General features: G+C 38.3%; 1 pseudogene; it reads right to left on the reverse strand.

Annotated features, from left to right (window-relative positions):
- Positions 1 to 13,502: 13,502 nt before the first annotated feature.
- LOC100061453 (protein tyrosine phosphatase type IVA 1 pseudogene) lies at positions 13,503 to 13,998 on the reverse strand (annotated as a pseudogene).
- Positions 13,999 to 19,795: the final 5,797 nt, after the last annotated feature.

A 19,795-nucleotide genomic window follows, 5' to 3' on the forward strand; every position in this document is an offset into this window, starting at 1 on the left:
ATGATTCATCTGAATCCTTGGCTATGAGGGAATGTTAACCTATTGGCTTGTAAAATTCCAAACCAGGTAATTGTGATCTAATTTCTTCCTATCAAACAATTTAAACTATAGGTAAATATTTTGCTTTATTTCTCTTCCAAAACTATTGTGTATGACTATAAAAGATTGGTACAAGAGATGCCACATCTAATTCTGATATAAATAATTTTATTACATATTGTAAATCTTACAATATTTGTAAAAGTTAGATTATTTTTATTCATTTTCTTAATATATTTATAAAGAATTTGTGATATTCTGAAAAATATAGGCAACTGTAACAAATTAAAAATCGTTTAGGTAATGACTATAAAGGTATAATAAGACAAGAGATTCTGTGTTGGATTTTCTACTCATTATCTTTCCCTCTCTTTCTACCTGTTCTCTCAGGGTGATATCTTCCAGGACCATGATTTTAACTCAAGCCCAGAATTCTCTGTCCTTGATTTCAGGCTCCTATATTCCATTCTTTAACAGATATCTTCACCTGGATGTCCTTAAAACATCTCTAACCCCAATTCGAGAAATATTCTCATTGTCTGTCCCATATTCTTTTATCTTCCTCTCTCCCCATATTTCCTATACCCATTCAGGTTGCCAAGTCAGAAACTTGTGAGTCATCATAGACACATTCCCTTTCCTCTCCATTTTTTCCATATCCAAGAGTTTTCAAAGTCATAAGTTTCAATATTACGAATACTTCTTTCCTCCGTAACTCCTTTCCATTCTTACTGCTATTACCCTGGTTCTAGTACTGACCATCTCTCTCTAGAACATTGGAATGACTCCTAACTGAAGTCTTCCACTCCAAGTTTTAGGCCACTTCATTCTCATGCTTGAAATGGCTACAGAATATCAATGTGTTTAGCAGATGGTCTGAAGTTAAGGTATAAGTTGTATTTTGAGGTAAAAGATTTTATAGATTCAGTAATTTAAAATTCAGAGAGTAAATTAGACCAACCAGCTGATGTTTCATGAAAGAAGATGGCCTAGTGAACATCAATACTTAAGAGAGATTGTCAAAACAAGAGAAGAAAAAAAATTAAGACAGTGGAAATGTTAGAATTGCAAACTTTGAATCTCATTAAAGTGTTTGATTGCAGTTTTTTCCCTATTCTGGTCAATAAGTAAAGACTGTTTTTCCAATGAGCATACTCATCCAAGATTAGGTCATCTATTCTACAAGTTAGCCACTTGCTCCAAAGCACACCAAAAATTCTTAGGGTGGAATGAAGCAGTGGACCACTTGTTCCTAGAAATCTCTTGTAATTGCCTTCCGTTATTTGTCATTTGTCCCACCTGGTAATTTAGCTTCAGAATTCATATCAGATAAACCTTCAACTGGTAAAGTGGAATGGTAAGAAGAACAGTATGGTGCCAAGTACATGTGTTCACTTGATAAGTATTTGAAAGAGAAAACATCTGTGCAATATAGTCTCAAGACTCATGGGAAGACTTTGAAAATTATACTGCTGAAGCTGCTATAGAGAAAAACAGAAATACAATCATTTGAAGTACTTAAGTTAGACATCTTTCTCTTTAAGATCATAAGGAGGGTTGTTAAATGTAACATCTTCCACATTACAGTCTGCAAAGGATTAGAAAAGTGAGCATTATTGTTATAGTTAATCATTTGAAACAAACTTCTGAATTCCCTTAGTATTTAAGAGCTACATGTTATCCTCTACTCTGCTGGCCATTATCACACTTAATTTGGAAAGGTAGTTAAATTGAACAGCAGCTCCTAATCAGCACTATTTCTGAAGAGCAGAACTCTGTCTCTCCTCCCTTAGATAACACATACTTTAATAAGAGAAACCAATAGGGTATGGAATGCATTGTTTTGCAAGGAACCTGATATTTCAGAAAGCAATAAGCAGTGTGTTACCTGACTCTAATGCCTGTTTCACAGTAAGGTATCTAGCTACAATGAAAAGCTTATTCAAAACAATCACTTATGATATTGCTAAGCCTTTATCCCTCGACAGATAAAAGAAGAAACTATTAATGTTGTTGAAATGATATAGGGAGAAAGGCATTTCCCATCAATTTTTTTTAAAGCCAGTACCAATCTAATATAAGATCTTTGCAATATGCATGGACCTAAGCATTTAAGGAGGTCAACTAAATGTTTGTAAGGAGTTACCATAAGTCAAAAGTCTTCATATTTTACTTTACTGATTTATTCAAGTTGAAACATTTCACATGCCATGTTGATTGAACTGTTTGACTTACAGGAGTATAAACAATTTTCAAGACAGTTCAACGAACTGCACTTTACAAAGCACTCAATTTTCAAATTATTTTAATGGCAGTAACACCAATCCTATTATTAGCCTTCGTACTGTGTTCAGCTGGAATGGTTTCACAACATTCTGATGAATTTCACTGGTACCAATCTACTTTATTCTTCTTTAACTCTATTAATACGACTTCACTTATTAATCCAAAGGACATTCATTTGGTCATTGAAAATTATTCTCAAAAAGTACAAAAAAGTACAAGGGCACCTCTTCAAAATAAGTTTGAAAAGCAGTTGAGTGCTGAACAGTGTCAAATACCGAGATATTTTCCTACCCAAACTGATACTTAGTTGATGTCCTCAGCTTTGGATTCCGAAGTATGACCTGGATATGTGGTTCCTTTGGATCACCAGGTGGCTCACACAGATACTGATTCCTAGTCTCCATGTTTTGCTTATGAAAGTTTGTCCTGGCTGGATTCCATATTCCAGTAGATGCCTGTAGGCTGCAGCTGGAGGATTCTCTTATTGCTTCTGGGCCTCCACTGGTCACCTCCACGATTCTTCTCTAATTTGAGAGAGCCCCCACACAATAGGCTACCTCAGAAATCCTCAGAGGCACAATTTCGTTATGCCTGTCACTTTATTCAAGGGAGAAAGTGCAAGACTCCTATTGTGAAGTTTATGTTTTTAATCTTAACTGGATTTAGGATTATTTTTGTAAACAGATGAAGCAACACTAAAATCTAAGTCAGTTACTGGTTCCGATTAATTTTTTGGCCAGCTTGGCTAAGGATTTCCTCCTTGAAAGTACAGAATTGGAGATCTTATCAGGGTAGTTCATGTGGCATATTTTCCTTGGATAGTTGAAGGATATGCTGTTGTTAATAAGTGAACCAAATGCCCATGTTTTAGACATTCAGATACCTTTTAACTCCCTTTAACCTCTAGGAGAGTCAGAGACACTGCTTAAGATAGTAGTCTTGGAACAAGGTATTGATTGATATAGGGAGGGAAAAAGATGGTAAACCTGAGTGAGCAGCAAGATGACCAGAGATTAACACAGGAGGATGATTTATGAGTTATCTGAAGTATCAGAAGAATGGAAAGATGAGGTCTGTTTTGTGCTGGTCTCAGCCTATCAATAACCAATGTTGTGGCTCGACTGGCCTTTATGGTTCTTAGCATGATTGCAAGATGCCCTCAGCAATAGCAGTGTGGAAACTTTGAAGGAAAAGGAAAGGGGTTATCACTTACAAGTCCTGGAAATTACATGGCAAACCTGGGGCCACATGGTGAGGTTGCAGACAAATAGAGAGCACAGGCTAGTGTTCTGCTTTTATTGAGGTCAAAGGTGGGGGCCTAGGTTTGGGGCATGGGGTTTCCCAGGCTCACTCTTTATTGGTGAATTTAAAGCATAAGAGTGGGAATTGAAAGCACAGGAAGAGAAAAACAAGCAGCCCAAGTGGTCAGTTACCAAAATCAACCAAGATCTCTAAAACGTAAGAGCCTGGGGTGGAGGGCTGGCTCTTTATCTAGTTGTGGCTGGCAATGTGTTCTTTCAAGATAGCCATCTTTGAAGTGGATGCCTTGCTGAAGTGGATGCCTGAGCAATCAAAGCTTAAGTCAGGTACTTGCTTGCATTACAAAAAAAAGAAAAAAGAAAGAAAGAAAAACCAACTGTGAGGGCTTACTGCAAGGTCAAAGTCAAAGCCAAAATGAGAGGAGCTGAAAGTCATAGGGCAAGACTCAGGAAGAAGCAGTAAATCAGACTTAGATACAGAGGTTTCAATGCATTTATTCAGAAACCCAGAAAGGGAGGGGTGAGTACCGTGGGTACCTCTCTTGGAGGTAAATCCCCCAGAATATATTTTGAATCTGCCTGAGAATTTTTAATTTAGTTTCAGGTTTATCAAACGGCCTTCACCTTCATTGTGAGACTGATTGTTAACGGAGGCTGGCCTTGTTCTGACAGCACTCATTTTCATGGAGGTGGGATATAGGTTCTATTTCAACAGCAATTTTTGGTGTTTGGCGCCCTCCGTGTCCTATGAAATCAAGAAAGTAAATCAAGATAGCTTGTATTGTGGGGAAGTTGTCTATCCTACTCATTAGCAGTTCATAGTATGGAGACATTTTTCTTTTTGTCCAGAACTTGGCACCCAGCTTAGACTAGAACCCTGACAATTCCTCTATTAAACATCTATTATGTGGACCTGAGATCGAGGGACCAAATTTATTACTCAGAAGTTTTCTGTAGCTACTTTCCATACTTTGGACTTTGGTGAAGTTAAGTTTGCCTCAGTACTTTAATCAGTTCCGATGCAGGAACTTCAGTGGACAGCCATGGTGAGTGCTCAAAGAAAATGCCTGTAGGACAGAAAACAGGCGACTCATTGCAGGGAATATAAATGAAAGATGCGCAGGGAGTATTCTGTGCTCAATCTGTTCAGTGACAGGTGATTGGGCTATAGAGGTTCTTGTGAGAGGTGCACAGTAAGTGTCACCATGGGTTTTTCTGACATGTTAAATTTTTGGAAAATAATTGAAACAGCCACGCAAAGCACTGGTACAGCCTTAGTCTTGGTGTACAAGTGAATCATGTCAATTCTACTAAATTCAGAGTAAGAAAGTTTTTAAAAGATTAGCCTGCAAGGTAAGCAGATTTTGCTTTTAGACAAATGCTCACAGGTTCTTGCAACTCTGTCCTGCTTGATATCATCTGTCTAGAAGGGACTGCTCCCTTTGAGTAAGGCTTCAATGGACTGTGTTTGAGAGCACGAGTCATAAAGTACAATGAGTACTGCAGAGAAACAAAAGCATATTCAAATCAAATGGGAAGAGTAATAGGAAAATAAAATGAGAAGTATAATAAAAGGAGTAGAAACATTAGAATCTGCCCCATTTTCATTTTCTCTTAGGAACCTGACATTTCATTCTCTCCTCAAAGCCTAATGGCCTTATACATATAAAACAAGGACATACCATTCCTTTTGTTTCCAGCTAATCGCTTCAGAATGCCTCTCCAGGGGGCTGAAGTTATATACTCTTGGAGTCAGTTACCTGCATGCAAACATAAAGGTGAAGAATGCAGGTTTCTTCTCTCTGATATACAAATTAAGGGAGAGTTGGGATTTTTAATTCCTGTTCTGGGAGATTCAATAATCTAACCACAGTTTATTTGGCAAAGTTATAATTATTAAAGGATTTAAAAGCTCTTAGGGTAGAAAAGTACCAGAAACCTCTCTTGTCTCTTTTGTTATCTGGTTTCCAAGACGATCAGAGCAGAGGAGGAATTAGGAAGAGACTGGAAGAGAAAATGTGATCCTGTGCATAATCATCTTTGTGAAAGTTTCAGGACATTATTGCTACAGTGTCAGGAGTTTCCCAGGCAGGACTGGCATCCCTCTGAAGTTATGCTAAGGTCTTAGAAAATCTGAGAAGCTGCAATTGCTTGGAAGGTAAGTTCTGACACCAGCAACAAAATAGTTAAATAGTAAAACAATCTAGAGGTACAAATTTGACATTTTATATCCCAACTTCTATCATTGTTTGGTCAGGGGCAGGTGATATAAGAAATAATTAAAAAATAGATAGGAATGATTATAAAGCAAATAACTTTAAAAAATGCTTATACATGGGTGACTCTCCTCTTGAGAACCCTTAAGCCAGTATTTTTCCTGTTTCTGTCAAGAATCAGAGAGGATTACGAATCCCTCCCAATGAATGACAGAAAAAAAAGAAAAAAGCCATATTGTAGCAAGTAGAAGAGATCCTTATATCCTGAAGTTGGTGCCTTTGTTCAAATCTGCACATTATCAAACAGAAACAGAAATAGTTAGATCTTTTAAAATAATTTATCCTTAAAAAGTCTAAACTTTACGCACTTGTAACAGAAACTAACCAGTCTTCGAGCTGATATATATTTTTTAATGCAAGGAAGTTATGAATCTGACTTGGACTTCCATGGATGCAGTGGAAGATAACTAGATACCAGAATAAGGGTAGTGGGGGGGGGGGGGGGAAGTCATTTCTCCTACCCAGTCATGTGCAGGACTCATCGATGCAGCAGTGAAGAGAGATTTGTGGTTCACTCTGAATTCCCCCACTGTGCATCTACTGTAATTGTGTTAGTGTGTGCGTGTACATGCATATGCACATCCAGAAATTTCCTTGCATTCTCTCTGTGTTCATGGTTGATTCTATCATGAGTTTAGCTTTTCTTAACTACTAACACTTGTCTTCACAACGTCCTGTTAAAACACAGTTCTTTAAGGAAAGTCTTATCTGTATAATTACATTATTGAATAAATTTATTACTGAGAATCCTATTGGTCAGAATTAGTGACATACAAAATAATCATGTCCGCTTGCAAAATGATAAAAGTACACATTCACAGGGCCGGTGTGACAATTAGTGAGGTAATACACAGCCCGAAAGAATTATGAAACACAAACTTATGATCCTATGGAAACCTTGAAGTATAACAGAAGCCACAATTCCTTGAAGAACAGCATCATTTATAAGGCGTGAACCAAGACACGTTCTGTGTGATATCCAGTGTCGGGGTTACGTTGACATTTACATTTGGAGTGGCTTTTACCGACAGGTAAGTTAGATACAGCAGAGGATGATCCAGGACTCACTTTGTATTTTGAGAGCCTTAGATATAGTAGAAAATGAACTATGAATAGATCTAAAAGGGATGCTAAAATCTCTACATATTGCAACATGCTTCCTGAGGAAAGACTGAGATTGTGACCTTGAGTAGTGGCCTTGCCCGGAATAGCCACTGAAGCGAAATAGTACTGAAAGTGGAGTCTTCTTGCTCCTTTTGCTCAGGTCTAAAAGCCTGAGCCAGCACCATTCATGCTGTACACTTACTTCTCAGATACCTAAACAAGAATGATAGGTCTAATTTTATTATCCTTACTCTAGCAAAATACTACCGTCATCTGTAAGGACAATATGATCAAGTCTCTTGGCTGAAGAATGCACTTCCTTAGCCATAATATCCCTAAGGCTTCTAGATAAAATGGAAATTCAAACTTTACTTTTAGAAAAAAAATCACTATGTTGCATTTCTAAAAATAAGTTTTCTTCCGAAAGTGCTTTCTGTAATGCTAGAGGGAGGCATTCTAGCTGACGTTTATAGAAAGTGGCGATGGAGTCTCTTAATTGATGTACAGTCAACAGTCTGGCATTAATTCTAGTCACGGGTGAAATAAAGGCAAGGGATAGATGCTCTGCAGCCCAGTGAGGAAAAACAGAGAGCAGCAGTGATGAAGGTCCAGGGGTCTTTTGGGCCAGATGCAAATGCCTTCAGGGGCCAGACAGGCAATACACATTTGTAGAGCAGTGGGTGTAATAGGACATGGAATGTTAGAGACCGTGACACATCAGACACACACATCTAGGGGCTGGCACTGACTCATGAACTACCAGTTTGTGATTCTTTATTTACAATCTGGAGCAGGGGAAATTGGTCTCACTAATTGGGATTCTTTCCTTAGAGAAAGACTTGGGAACTAGAGAAATTCAGCTTACAAAGCTCAAAAATTCCCCTTTGGTTTTTTACCTGATGTAATTCATTAAGTCTTGCTGAGGCAAAGTCAAAAGATCTTGTAAACGCCTTCCCAATTTTCACCAAAGCAAAGGATCATAATGCTGATGAACCCCTGAAGCCTGAGAGGTGGCCCTGCAACTCGGTAAGGAGATCCTGACATCCACTGTTAGGTCCATGTCTTCCCTTTGCTTACTTCTTCTCCATATTGCACACCAGAAAAACACGTTCCATAATCATTTGTAAAGAGCACGACTAATTATATAACCTTAGGAGAATCGCTTTTCCTAGCTGAACCTGTTTTCTTACCAGCAAAATAGGAATAATGATATCTTCTGCTAGCTTCCTTACAAAATTTAGATGGAGAGAAAATTAAGTGTTAGATGAAAATAGAGTTTCTAAAAGTAAAACATTTCCATATTAAAGTGACATTTACTTATAATTATGAGACTATAAATGATGATTCCTTACAATGAACTAAGTTTTAATTTTATTTCTTATTCTCAGCCTCTTATTCAACTATATACATATGCTTTAAGATTATTATCTCTTCTATGCTTTGGAAATATACCATATATGTTTTTCTACAAAAGGGTAGACATATCTATAAATACATATGTAAAAGACAAAAATATTTCTTACTCTGAAAATTCTCCTGTAGATGTGAAAGTGTATATGCACAGGCAGTCGAATCTGTCCTCCTTTATAATCACTGTTATTGAGACACCTCTGTGTGAGACGCAGCAAAAGTCATCCACTACAGCAGAAGAACTCATTTCATTCCTGGCCCAGAGTACTCTTGTTACAATGTTGTCTTGGTAAAAAATTCTATTGCTAAAATTGAGGAGGAAGATTTTCTTTAACCAAAAAAATAGCAAATATTCAAACTTGATGTTTCATAAATTGTAAGACCTAAATTGAAAGACTATTTTTAGAAATAAAAGGAGTGGAATCAGGTTGATGGGGTTGTGACCTCTGCAGCAGAAAAAGGGAAACATCCTTTTCTGCTTGAAGCCAAATCAGCACAATATACGATTTTTGTGTCACTGAGAGAATGCTTTCACTATGTGCCCAGGTGAATAACTCTTTTGGAAGGAATAGGACCATTCTGCCCTAATCAAAATATTAGAAAATAGCTGAAAATAATATCTTTCTTCACCCCCTGGAAACTTAAAGGTCAATCTTTACTCAGTTGGAAGAAGCTTTTTCTTTCCTTGGAATTATGAGAAAAAAGTCCTTGTATGATGATTCTTTGAATTGTTTTATATCCTTTGAGGCTCCAAAGAACAATAAAAGACATGTATACATAAAGCTTAACTAACTGATATCTTTCAAGAATACTTGAGAGAGCCTCAGAAAAATGCTGCTACATCCAACATGAGAAGTTATCTGGTAATCAGGGCTCACTGGGTAGGAGCTGCATTGTTAAATATCATAGATCGGAAATATCCATAATTATAGCATTTCATTCACTCATTTATTCACTCAACAAGTATCTATTGAGGATCTACTGTGTGTCAGTACTGCGCATGAATCTGCAAACAACATCCCTACTCTCTTGGATCAATCCAGGGCAAGAAGCAGGAAGTTAATAGATAGTTAACATGTCGGATAGTGATATGTGCTATAAAGAAAAATATAGCGTAATGAAATAATTAAGGAAGATGGCTGGGACTGTGGTGGAGAGTGTGCTTTCATATCAGATGATGAGGGATGATCCTCTGATAAGGTGACATTTGAGCTGAGACCTGGAAGAAATACTGGAGTGAACCAGTCATCCTGGAGGAGAGTATTCCAAGCAGAGGGAAGAGTAAGTTACACTGGTCAAAGATCTGAAGGCAAGGAGTGTGCTTTCCATATTTGAAAAAAAATATAAGAAGGCTATTGCAGATGAAGTAGAGAGAAAGGACAGACAGTAGCACTGTAACATTCAGATAGGTCATATAGTCACTTAAAGGTCAAAATAAAGACTATATCTTAGTATGAGTGAGATGTGAGACACTGCAGCATGTTAAGCAGAGGAATGACACAATTCAGTTCACATTTTGAAGTTAATGATTTGGAAGCCATGTGAAAAATATACACAAGAGTGTGAACAGAGAGACTAGTAGGAGGTTCTTGCAATAATAATGGTGAGAGATGATGATGACTTGGATAGGATGGAAGTAGGTGAAGACAGTGAGAAGATAGAACTGCCTAGATTTGCTGATGCATTAGAATTGTGAAAAAAATAGTCAAATACGATGGCAAGGCTTTGGCCTAAGCAATCAGAAGAACAGAGTTGCCATTTACTAAAAAGAAGATGGATCTGAAAGTAGCTGAAAGATGGATCTAAAAAGTAGATGGATTCAGAAACTAGAGGAAATTAAGAGTTTAGTTTTGGAAATATTAACTTTAAGATGCGTTTTCCAGGGGCCAGCCTGGTAGTGTCGTGGTTAAGTTCATGCGCCCCACTTTGGTGGCCCAGGGTTCGCAGGTTCGGATCCTGGGAGCAAACCTACCCACCACTCATCAAGCCATGCTGTGGCAGCATCCCACATACAAAGTAGAGGAAGATTGGCACAGATGTTAGCTCAGCGACAATCTTCCTCAAGCAAAAAGAGGAAGATTGGCAACAGATGTTAGCTCAGGGACAATCTTCCTCACCAAAAAAGAAGATGCCTTTTCCGAATGTAAATTTTGAGTAGGCACTTGAGTACACAAGTTTGGAAGGCTATAGACATAAATTAGGAGCAAATGTCCAAAGATACATAAAACTGTGAGACTTGACGAGATCACCTGGGAAATGACTGTAGAGAGACAAGGAGATGTCCTGGGATTAAGCCCCAGGGCACTATAATGTTTAGAGGTTGGGAACATGAGGATGATTCAGCAAAGAAGACTAAGAAGGAGTCACTTGTTAAAGGAAAACCAAGATAATTGTATCCTGGTATCCAAGTGAAAAAGGTCTTTCAAAGAAAATGAATAATCAACTGTTAACTACAGCTGATTAAGTAAAATGAAACCTGAGAACTGACCATTGGAGTTTTGCAGTGTGCAGCCCAGTGGTGACTTTGGTCCGAGAACTTTGAGGGAAGAGATTGAGAAGAAAATCTGATGGAGTAAAATCAAGAAAGAATGAGTTTCACTTCCAGCCCAAATGGGAGATTTACCATCCCACTTGAAACAAACAAAGAAGAAAAAAACAACAGATAAAATATGAGGCAATGGTTTTTAAGACACTGGCTATCAGGCAGTGCAGGACAGTGATTCCTAAGACAGTAGGAACAAATAGATTAGCCTCATAGATGCTCCAGCATACTGTCTGAGAGAGTTTCCAGGCTGCAACACCACGGGAGGGAAAACAGGGCAGAGCCTTGTATGAGAGTAACCAATTTGCCCCAGTTTGCCTGAGACTTTCCTAGTTTTAAAAGTGAAACTCTTGCATTCCACAGTCCCTTTCCACCCAAATCCTGGGATAACAGGCACAGTTAATCACTTTACCTGGAGAACTCTCAAATTGAAAGGGAGCTGAGAGTCAAGCAAACTAAAGACTTTAAGCTACACTTCATAGGAAAGACCAGAGAGGAGAGAGCAGGACAAAGAAAGAACTCCAAAAATCTGCATACGTTTGCCCTCCATTTTTCAACTGAGTCTTAATTAGAATATGCATGGAGGATATTACCCGAGGCTGGGAAAAGAATTAACTGAAAGGATTAGAGGGAACAGTATGTGCCACTCCTATAGGGCCAGGAGTAGAGCTTGTTCCCATCTGTCAAATTGGAAAATATCACACTTCACAGGACGTTGGGTGAAGAAGTCAGAAGTGCCTTTCCTCAGTATTGGGGAATAATTAACTCTAGACTAAACAATGCTGTGGTTCCAACCTAACAAGTCTTAAAAGGAGAACCTGAAAAGATCAAAGTGTTCCCAATAACTTAACTGCATTCCAGATATTCAGGCACAAGAGATATGAAAAAGATGCAAATCAAACTTCTATAGATGAAAACTGAAATGTGTGCGATGAAAAATAAATGGGATGGGTTAAAAACAGAATAGACACTTCAGAAGAAAAGATTAGTGAACTCTAAGACATAGTAAGGGAAACTATCCAAAAGGAACGCAGAAAGAAAAAACGAATCTCAAATCTTATAAAGGATTATTCTATTAGTATCAGAGAGCTGACCATTCAGAGTATAAGAGACAGGATAGGAAGTTGTAATAGGGAAAAATAAGATCAAAAACATTTGCCTTAGAGAGGACATGTCCATGGAGTCAAGCCCTGGATGAGAGGTTAAAATAAAATTCTTGAATACACTTGGGTGCTTCATTGTAAGAAGTGCAAAGAGTAACTCTTTATAAATTTTAATTTAATTTAATTTTATATTTTGCTTTTCACTATTTATTTAGATGTTTAAACTCTCACACTCAGATTTTACAAGCTAGTGAATACTGACAAATTATATCTCCCACGGAACTATAGCCACACTTTCCCAGACAGTAAAAATATATGGTTGAACTAACAGTAATATACAGCACCATTTTATTAATATTAAATGAATGACTGAGTATCCAAATACTAAGTTGCACGACACAAAAAGCATGTAAAATATTAGATGTTTGCTCAATTCGTTAGCAGAAACCCATTTCTTTTTTTGCAAGAGAGGTTGGGAAGAGAAGAAAAAAATCACACTTGAAACAAAAACAATAGTTGGTGAACGACTCCCAATAAGTATAGAAGAAATTATAAGAATTTCAGGAATTTCAGGATTGAAAATTATTTTAAGTATGATAACAAAGCATATTTATCTTTTAAGAAACATTCACTAAGTCGAAGGACATATTCTACATATTCTGCACAAGACAAAGGCAACATTTTATAAAAAATATTTATCCACTCCCATTTTTTTTTCAGACCCTCTCTAAGTTGCATTGCAAAGCACAAACATTAGTTATCTGTGAGCCTTTTTTGTCTGAAATCATTAAAGACGTGTGCTTCTGTACAATGCAGATTTTCAAAATGGAAGTTTTGCATAACAATACAAAGTGAGATTTACATAACAGCATTAAATAATCAACATAATATTTGGTAAAAAACCAACAAAAATCAATGGTTGTGCAAACTTGATGTGAACTGGTCCAAATATGGGAGATACAAACATGAAGAGAACAGGAAAATAACCATACAGGCCTCATTTCAGTGTTTGAAGTGACTGAAGAAATAAACCACATAAGGTCTAGAATTTTCAGTCTCTAGGATTTTAGTTTTGTGTGATACTAAAAATATGCAAGTATTGTGTTGTATATATTGGCACCTAATATCCCTAAAATTTTTACTCTTTGATAAAGATTCTGGCATGAGAATAGATTTAAAGAAGACTTACAGCTCAATTCTTCATGATTTCATGATAGGTACATTCAATTGGTATAAAAGATTAGCACATTTTAAATACTGAACAATAAAAAATCTTTCATTAAGTATCCAAACAGGTTGATTGTAACCAAAACATACAGATTATAATTATGTCAAGCTTGTGACCTGGTAAAACCGCTTTTAAGTACTCCTGTGGAAGCATCATTAGACTTATTCACCAAGCCACCATGTAGCTAATATGAACAACATATTAGGTCCTGTCTTAAGTTCCACTTCCAAGGCAACAGCATCAGGCATCCCAGTTTTATTGAATAGAACAGTTGTTTCTGTGGCCGTTGGTATTTTGAACCACATCCACATTTTAGGACAATACTTATCCAAACACAAAAGTTGCTTACTGTCAAAAGCTCCGCACCTCTTTTGTCTCATGAACTGTGCTGTGTCTTCATATTTCATTCCACTTTCACTTAGTACTAGGAAGACAAGTGGGAGCTCTGCCGAGACCCACAACTCAATAGCAACCCAACAACCAAGTTTTTCACAAAACTTAATTTTTTACAAGACTTAACCAGTCATCCACAATCCAGTTGGATGGTAGTACGCCATCATCAAAAGGCCAATTGTGAACATGGATACCTTCTTTCTCCACAAGGGGAGTGCTGCACTATTGTGATAACCTCTTACTTCCTAAGTTCCTCTGTGCATTTATTTAAGGTTGCATTTGTTAGATTCTATGTAATCAGAAATCTCATGTTCTTGTATGTGACTTTCACAGGGTCTGGGCAGTTTATTCGAGCCATGTTAATTTAGTTAAAAACACCCAAATTTTAAAAGTTGAGTACAGAAATGGTGTAAAGATTCTAGTCTATCTCAATATACTCCATTTGAAATTCTCAGTGCTTTGAATATGAAGCTGGAGTAATAGGAAATGAAATGAATTTCCTAACAAGAAGCAGCAATCCTTCAATCTAGTAATAAGAGGCAATAGAGAAGAAGCACACTGAGGTTTACCCCATCTAGGTCAGAACTCTTGGCAAATGCTCTGCAGATTTCAATTCAACACTCCGTATCCAGGTTAACTGCTTTTATGGGGGCTTCGTAGAGTAATGATAAATGTCTACAGTTCACTTGCCTGCACAGAGGTTATGCTGTGTCTTGCAGTAGCCTCCACTGCCCTTCAGAAACTGAATAAATGTGATCCAGAAAGGAATATGTTTACTCATTGAAGAGTGTAGTTTAATCATACAGGTGGACCCTAGCTCGCAGGGACGCAGGTGGTGGCCAAGCACCAGGCTCTACCACGCAGTGAGTGGCTCCAAGAAGAGCATGGCACTAAGCTGGCCCACAGCAGTGGGAGCTAATATGCACACTGAGGCCCAAAGTTTTGGATTTTATTCAAACAAGGAAAATTTTGGAAATGAAAGAATTTGAACCCACGTTAATGAAGAAAAATGTTTTGAACTGAACCTACTTGGCCGAGAGAAGAGACTTGATGGACAGAGGCAGGATGTTTGCATGTGTTTTACAGGGAGAAGTGTGAGGATGCACATGGGGTGGGGAAGGACTGTCTGTTAGCTGTTTTCCAGAATTACTGTAGTCTCTTTTTCCAAGAGGTAGACCAGAACTTCCTGGTTGAAAACTCTACACTGACTTCCCTTACTTTCAAAATAAAAATCCAGAATTTTCACCATGCTATACATCGCATGGTCACTGCCTACCTTTCCATCTTCATCTGCCACTCGTCTATCCTCATTCACCCTATGCTCTAGCAATTCAGGTTCCTTGGCATAACTCCAAGATGCGTGCTTTCCTATTTCTGTCCATTTTTATAAAGGGCTGGTAAAAGTTAAAGCCTCAGTTCTCACTAAGGTCCAAACTCTTTCTAACACATCTAGTTTCCTTCTTGCTAGTTGGAATCTAATTATAGTATATGGCTAGCTTTAGAGGCCATTCTAAAAGTGATATACCCACTTCCTTGTACCATCAGGACAGAAAAATAGGGCAGAATATGCCTTTAACTTTGGAGCCATCTGCCTCACTTACCAACCCCCAAGAGAGAATGTCAGTTCCCATGCCACTGTGCAGCCTTTCCATTCAGGGATTATCGAGTTCCTGCTGATGACTTCTGCTCCAAAGGCTGCTTTCAGCAATGCAGAGGGCTCTAGTTGATGGAGTTCTTATTTTTAGAATTGCTGCATTCCCTCTATTCTAAAAATAGTCCTTGACAGTTCTCATCATCTAAAGGCCCCTTGGGTAAATGTACTCACACATACGTCTCTGAACTTATAGGATCTGACTAGAAAATTTTAAAATTCCAGGGATTAAAGATAAATGAGATGACTTGCATAATATTTTGAGCTTTGTGGACATAAACTGCTAATATACATCTAAGGTACTGTAGAAATAGAAAAAAATGATAAGAGGAACTTAAAAGAACTATCCATCAAACCGGAAAGCAAGTCTCCTCGCTAGCTTTCAGTCAGGCTGGTAAGGGACAGCTGTGAATTTTGATGTTAAAGGACCCATGATCTAGGTGAGGTTTTCCTAAGCTTTTTCCTTTGTTTCTTCTATGGACTTTCTGTCCATTCCTCTGGTTCAATTAAGAAAGGAAGATGGAAAAACACTGATTTTCTTTATATGTTAGTGTCAGAGAGTTTCCTGAACCAGCAAGGAAGTCAAGGGTTATAAATAATCCTTCTCCTTTAACAACTTGTTTTCTCTCTCCTCCCGCTCCCCCTTCCCCTCTCCCCTCCTCCTGTTGTCTTCTTCTTCAAATAATGTTAAGACCCACTGGTAGAACTCAAGGGCAGCTCCTTCACTCCCACCTCATTCCAGATACTCTTTCTGCTCAATGGCAGATAGCTAAGGTGGGAAGTTTTTCAGAAATTGTTGTTCTTCCTACTGCTTCAGACTAACCTCAGAATGTCACACTTACCCTGGTTCTGTGGACTGACCCCATCCTCATTACTCTTCTCACTGCTGCTGCTGACGCTTTTCTGTCACATTCAGCATACTGAGTCTGCACAGTCCCTGCCAAAGTAGTGCCAGGCGAAATATTCTCTTGCCTCTTCCCTTTTGTCCCTGAGGGGGACAGACCAACATCACCTGCTCTCACACCATTTCAAAATGGGGCAGATACATTTTAGGAAACATGGTTCCTGCTCCATATTAGCCAGAAAGCAGACATATCCCGCTTCCCCAGGGAGAGTGTGGCCACCCTAAACCGCTCCAGAGCTGCATCTCCTTTCATCTCTGCATGCCTCTGAGACACCCATCTGATGTCTGTTCTCTGTGGAGCTTTGGGGAAGTGGGTGGATAGATATGGGCTGTTTGAAGCTATTGAGGTTTGCAGATCCTAATTTTCACGATTTATAGAGATAAACTTTGGAAACTTTGTATTAGTCATGATTCATCAATCCTTTGTAACCTTGGATTTTTCTTTTGCAAAAGTCTAGCCTATGCAAAACCCCACTTCTGTATGTCTATTTCTCACTTTCCAGGATCTCAGTTCTAGTGTACTTGAAATTCAGGACACTCCTATCAGGATACTACTTGTAAATATTTTAATGTCTTTTCCATTAAAAACCTCTAAATTAATATCTCCTGGACCTGAAAACTGAGTCAGATATTAACATATCCAAATGAGGATGTCAGAAAGAAATGCAGGAAGTGTTTGCATGGAGAACTACATGCATTAAAATGTATCTATGGCTTGCATATTTCTACAAAGGTGCAACAAGGATTTACAGCATCACACAGAAACACAGTAGAGGGAAAATCTTGCAAAGTTTCAATGAGCAATATATGATAAAGTAAAAAAAATTTCATAATAATTAGCATTTCTGATTTAAGATATGTATAATGTAATTGATAGTCTCCTAACTAAATGGGTTGTTGTTACTTTTGAATTTTAGTGTGCGACAAATAAAAGGGCATTATTTGAGGTATCCATGACAATTCTGGTTGTTTACTGTTATGTAACAAATCATCCCGGGACTTAATTGTTTAAAACATCAACAATCATGTTATTATCATCTCTCATGTCTCTGAGGTTAGAACTTTGGGAGGGACTGGACGAAGCAGGCCTAATGCAGGGTGTATCATGAAGTAACAGTCAGACAATGGTTACAGCTGGAATAGCGGAGAGTTGGAATACCCAGGAGCTGGCAAGACCCCACTCTCTTTCTCTCATCATGACAGCTCAGGGCTCCAGCATCAAAGTACTGGGGAGCAAGCAGAAATCTTTTATGGCCTGGCATTGGTAGTCACATAATGTTACTTCTTCCCTGATCACACAGCTTCTAAGATTTAAAAACAGGGAGTATAGACCCCACTTCTCAGAGGGAGGAGTGTCAGACAACATGGGGCCATATTTTCAAATCTCCACATTTTGCACATTGGCCAAAAATTATTTGCATCATTCCCAGTTTCAAAATACAGTCACTCTCTCTTAATAGTCGCCACAATTTTGAGCTCGTTACCCAACAGGTTCAAGCTTGAGGTCCGTCATTTCATTACAGATGAGCCCGAGTTCCCGGGTTAGTTTCCTTGGATACAACTCCACAGGTGTGGTTCCTCTCAATTTTAAGATGTGCAAAATAAAATTAAAAGATATTTGCCTCCTACGCATCCACTATACAGTGGTGAGGTAGGCATAGGATAAATGCTATAGGTACAGCTATTCAAAAAGGGGGTAAATGGAAGCCACAGAGGTCACTGATGCATAGCAGTTTTGAAACCCAGCCAGACGCTTGTTTCCAGTTCTTTGATTAGGAACCAAGTCTGCTCTCTGGAACTGATTCTCTAGAGTTCTTGGTTCCATCTTGTATGATCATGGTTCTATTTTTTGAGTTATCTTTCCTTTCCCATAAAAAGGCTGTGTATGCAACTGAGTTGTTTTCTCAGACTGTCTCCTGCCTGTAGAGACTCAAAGATCCAAATGCTATTTTGCAATTTGTACCGTTTTTGTCCCATTCTGACCACACTGATGCAATTACTTTAAAAATGATATGGATTTTCTGTGTATCATTAGACAGAGATCAAACGCACAAATCTTTTTGAGATTAAACTCTTTTCTACCTTGAGTTCCCTGTAAGGTTTCTATGGGAAAACACTCCTAAGAGTCTTAGGGACCTACTGTTTAATAGAGGTGGCATGGGGGTAGTGGAGGTAGTCTGCCAGGCACGGTCTTATAATATTTAGAAGTCTTTTTTGTCTGTTTGAAAGGGTCTATGTTGCACAAAGTTAAAGTTAAATTTTTCTGAGGTCTTAATAAGGAATCTTATCAACCCACTCTGGATTTTGTCTTTGCTCTGAAGCCATTTCTTAATTTGAATATTATTTTATTTATTTTCACCATCTGGAGAAACTGGGAATAAGAAATGATTTTATTTTAAAACCCAGCAAGCCCTAGATCCTTTATATTTCCTCCAAATTTTGCTTGAAAACTGAGTAATTCTTTTTTTTCGGTTCATCTGTCTATATCTATAACTTACCATACATGACTAAAAGAGCTTACACTTCTAATATTCTACCCAAAATATCTTAGCTAGATCCATCAGTTCATGAAGTGCATTTTCTATTTTCCATATTACCATAATTAAGTCTTTTGTTAAACATTCTGCTGCTAATAGTAATGAACCTCCTTTCCTCCAGCTTCGAATAACATTTTTCTGTTTCCTTTAAGCCCTCGCTCACAACCTCCTTGTGCCCTGTCCAGCTTCCATTTATAGCCTCCTCAAGTCCGCTCAGCTTCTGCTCACCACTTGTGCTCACAGCCAAGGTCAGCTGTTGTAGGTTTGTGTTACATTTACTGTCCACTTCCAAATAGCAAATTTTGTCCTGGTTCTCTGTTGCTGCATGAAAAATTAACTCAAAACTTAATGGCTTCATACAGCAATCATTTTGTTATGTCTCAGTTTCTGTGGGTCAGAAATTCCCACAGAGCGTGGCATTGCAGTTCGCCTTTGTGTTTTTCATCAGGTTTCACTTGGATGGTGACTGGAGCTGGAAAGGAAGGGGCTGGAGCAGCCAGCAGCCTTCGGGACCTCTCTCATGCTGTCTCAGGGCTTGTCCGCGTGATCTCTACATGGGCTATTTGAACTTCCTCAGGGCATGGCAACCTCAGCTCTTGCACAAATGCTCCAGTGAGCAAGGCAATAGCTTCATTTCGTTTTGTGACCTAGCTTCAGCAGTCATTTACCACCATTTCTCTTGTGGTCACAAGTTTTCCCAAATTCAAGGGGAAGGGACGTAGATAGACCCCACTTCTCAATGAACTTGGGGCTATGTTTTAAAACTGCCACAATAACTTTGGCAACTTTTAATCACACTTCTTAAATAGGGTAAGTTTCTCAACCATGAAGTCTAAGTCTCCTACAAAAATTTTTCAGGAATCCAATTCTCACCTTGGGATGAAAGGATTATAGTATTAATGTGAATAGCTGTATCATGGACTTTGAAGCACCAGATAACATGGCACTAGGGTATCTTAACCATCTCCTCTTTGGCCTGCCTGCTCTCCTAAAACAATTTGGGTCAAACTCTAATGATCCACCTTCCTTGTGCATGAATCTTCTCTCTGTTCTGCTCAGTTAG

Source organism: Equus caballus, chromosome 24 (genome assembly GCF_041296265.1).
Source record: "Equus caballus isolate H_3958 breed thoroughbred chromosome 24, TB-T2T, whole genome shotgun sequence".
Classification (NCBI taxonomy): Eukaryota; Metazoa; Chordata; class Mammalia; order Perissodactyla; family Equidae; genus Equus; species Equus caballus.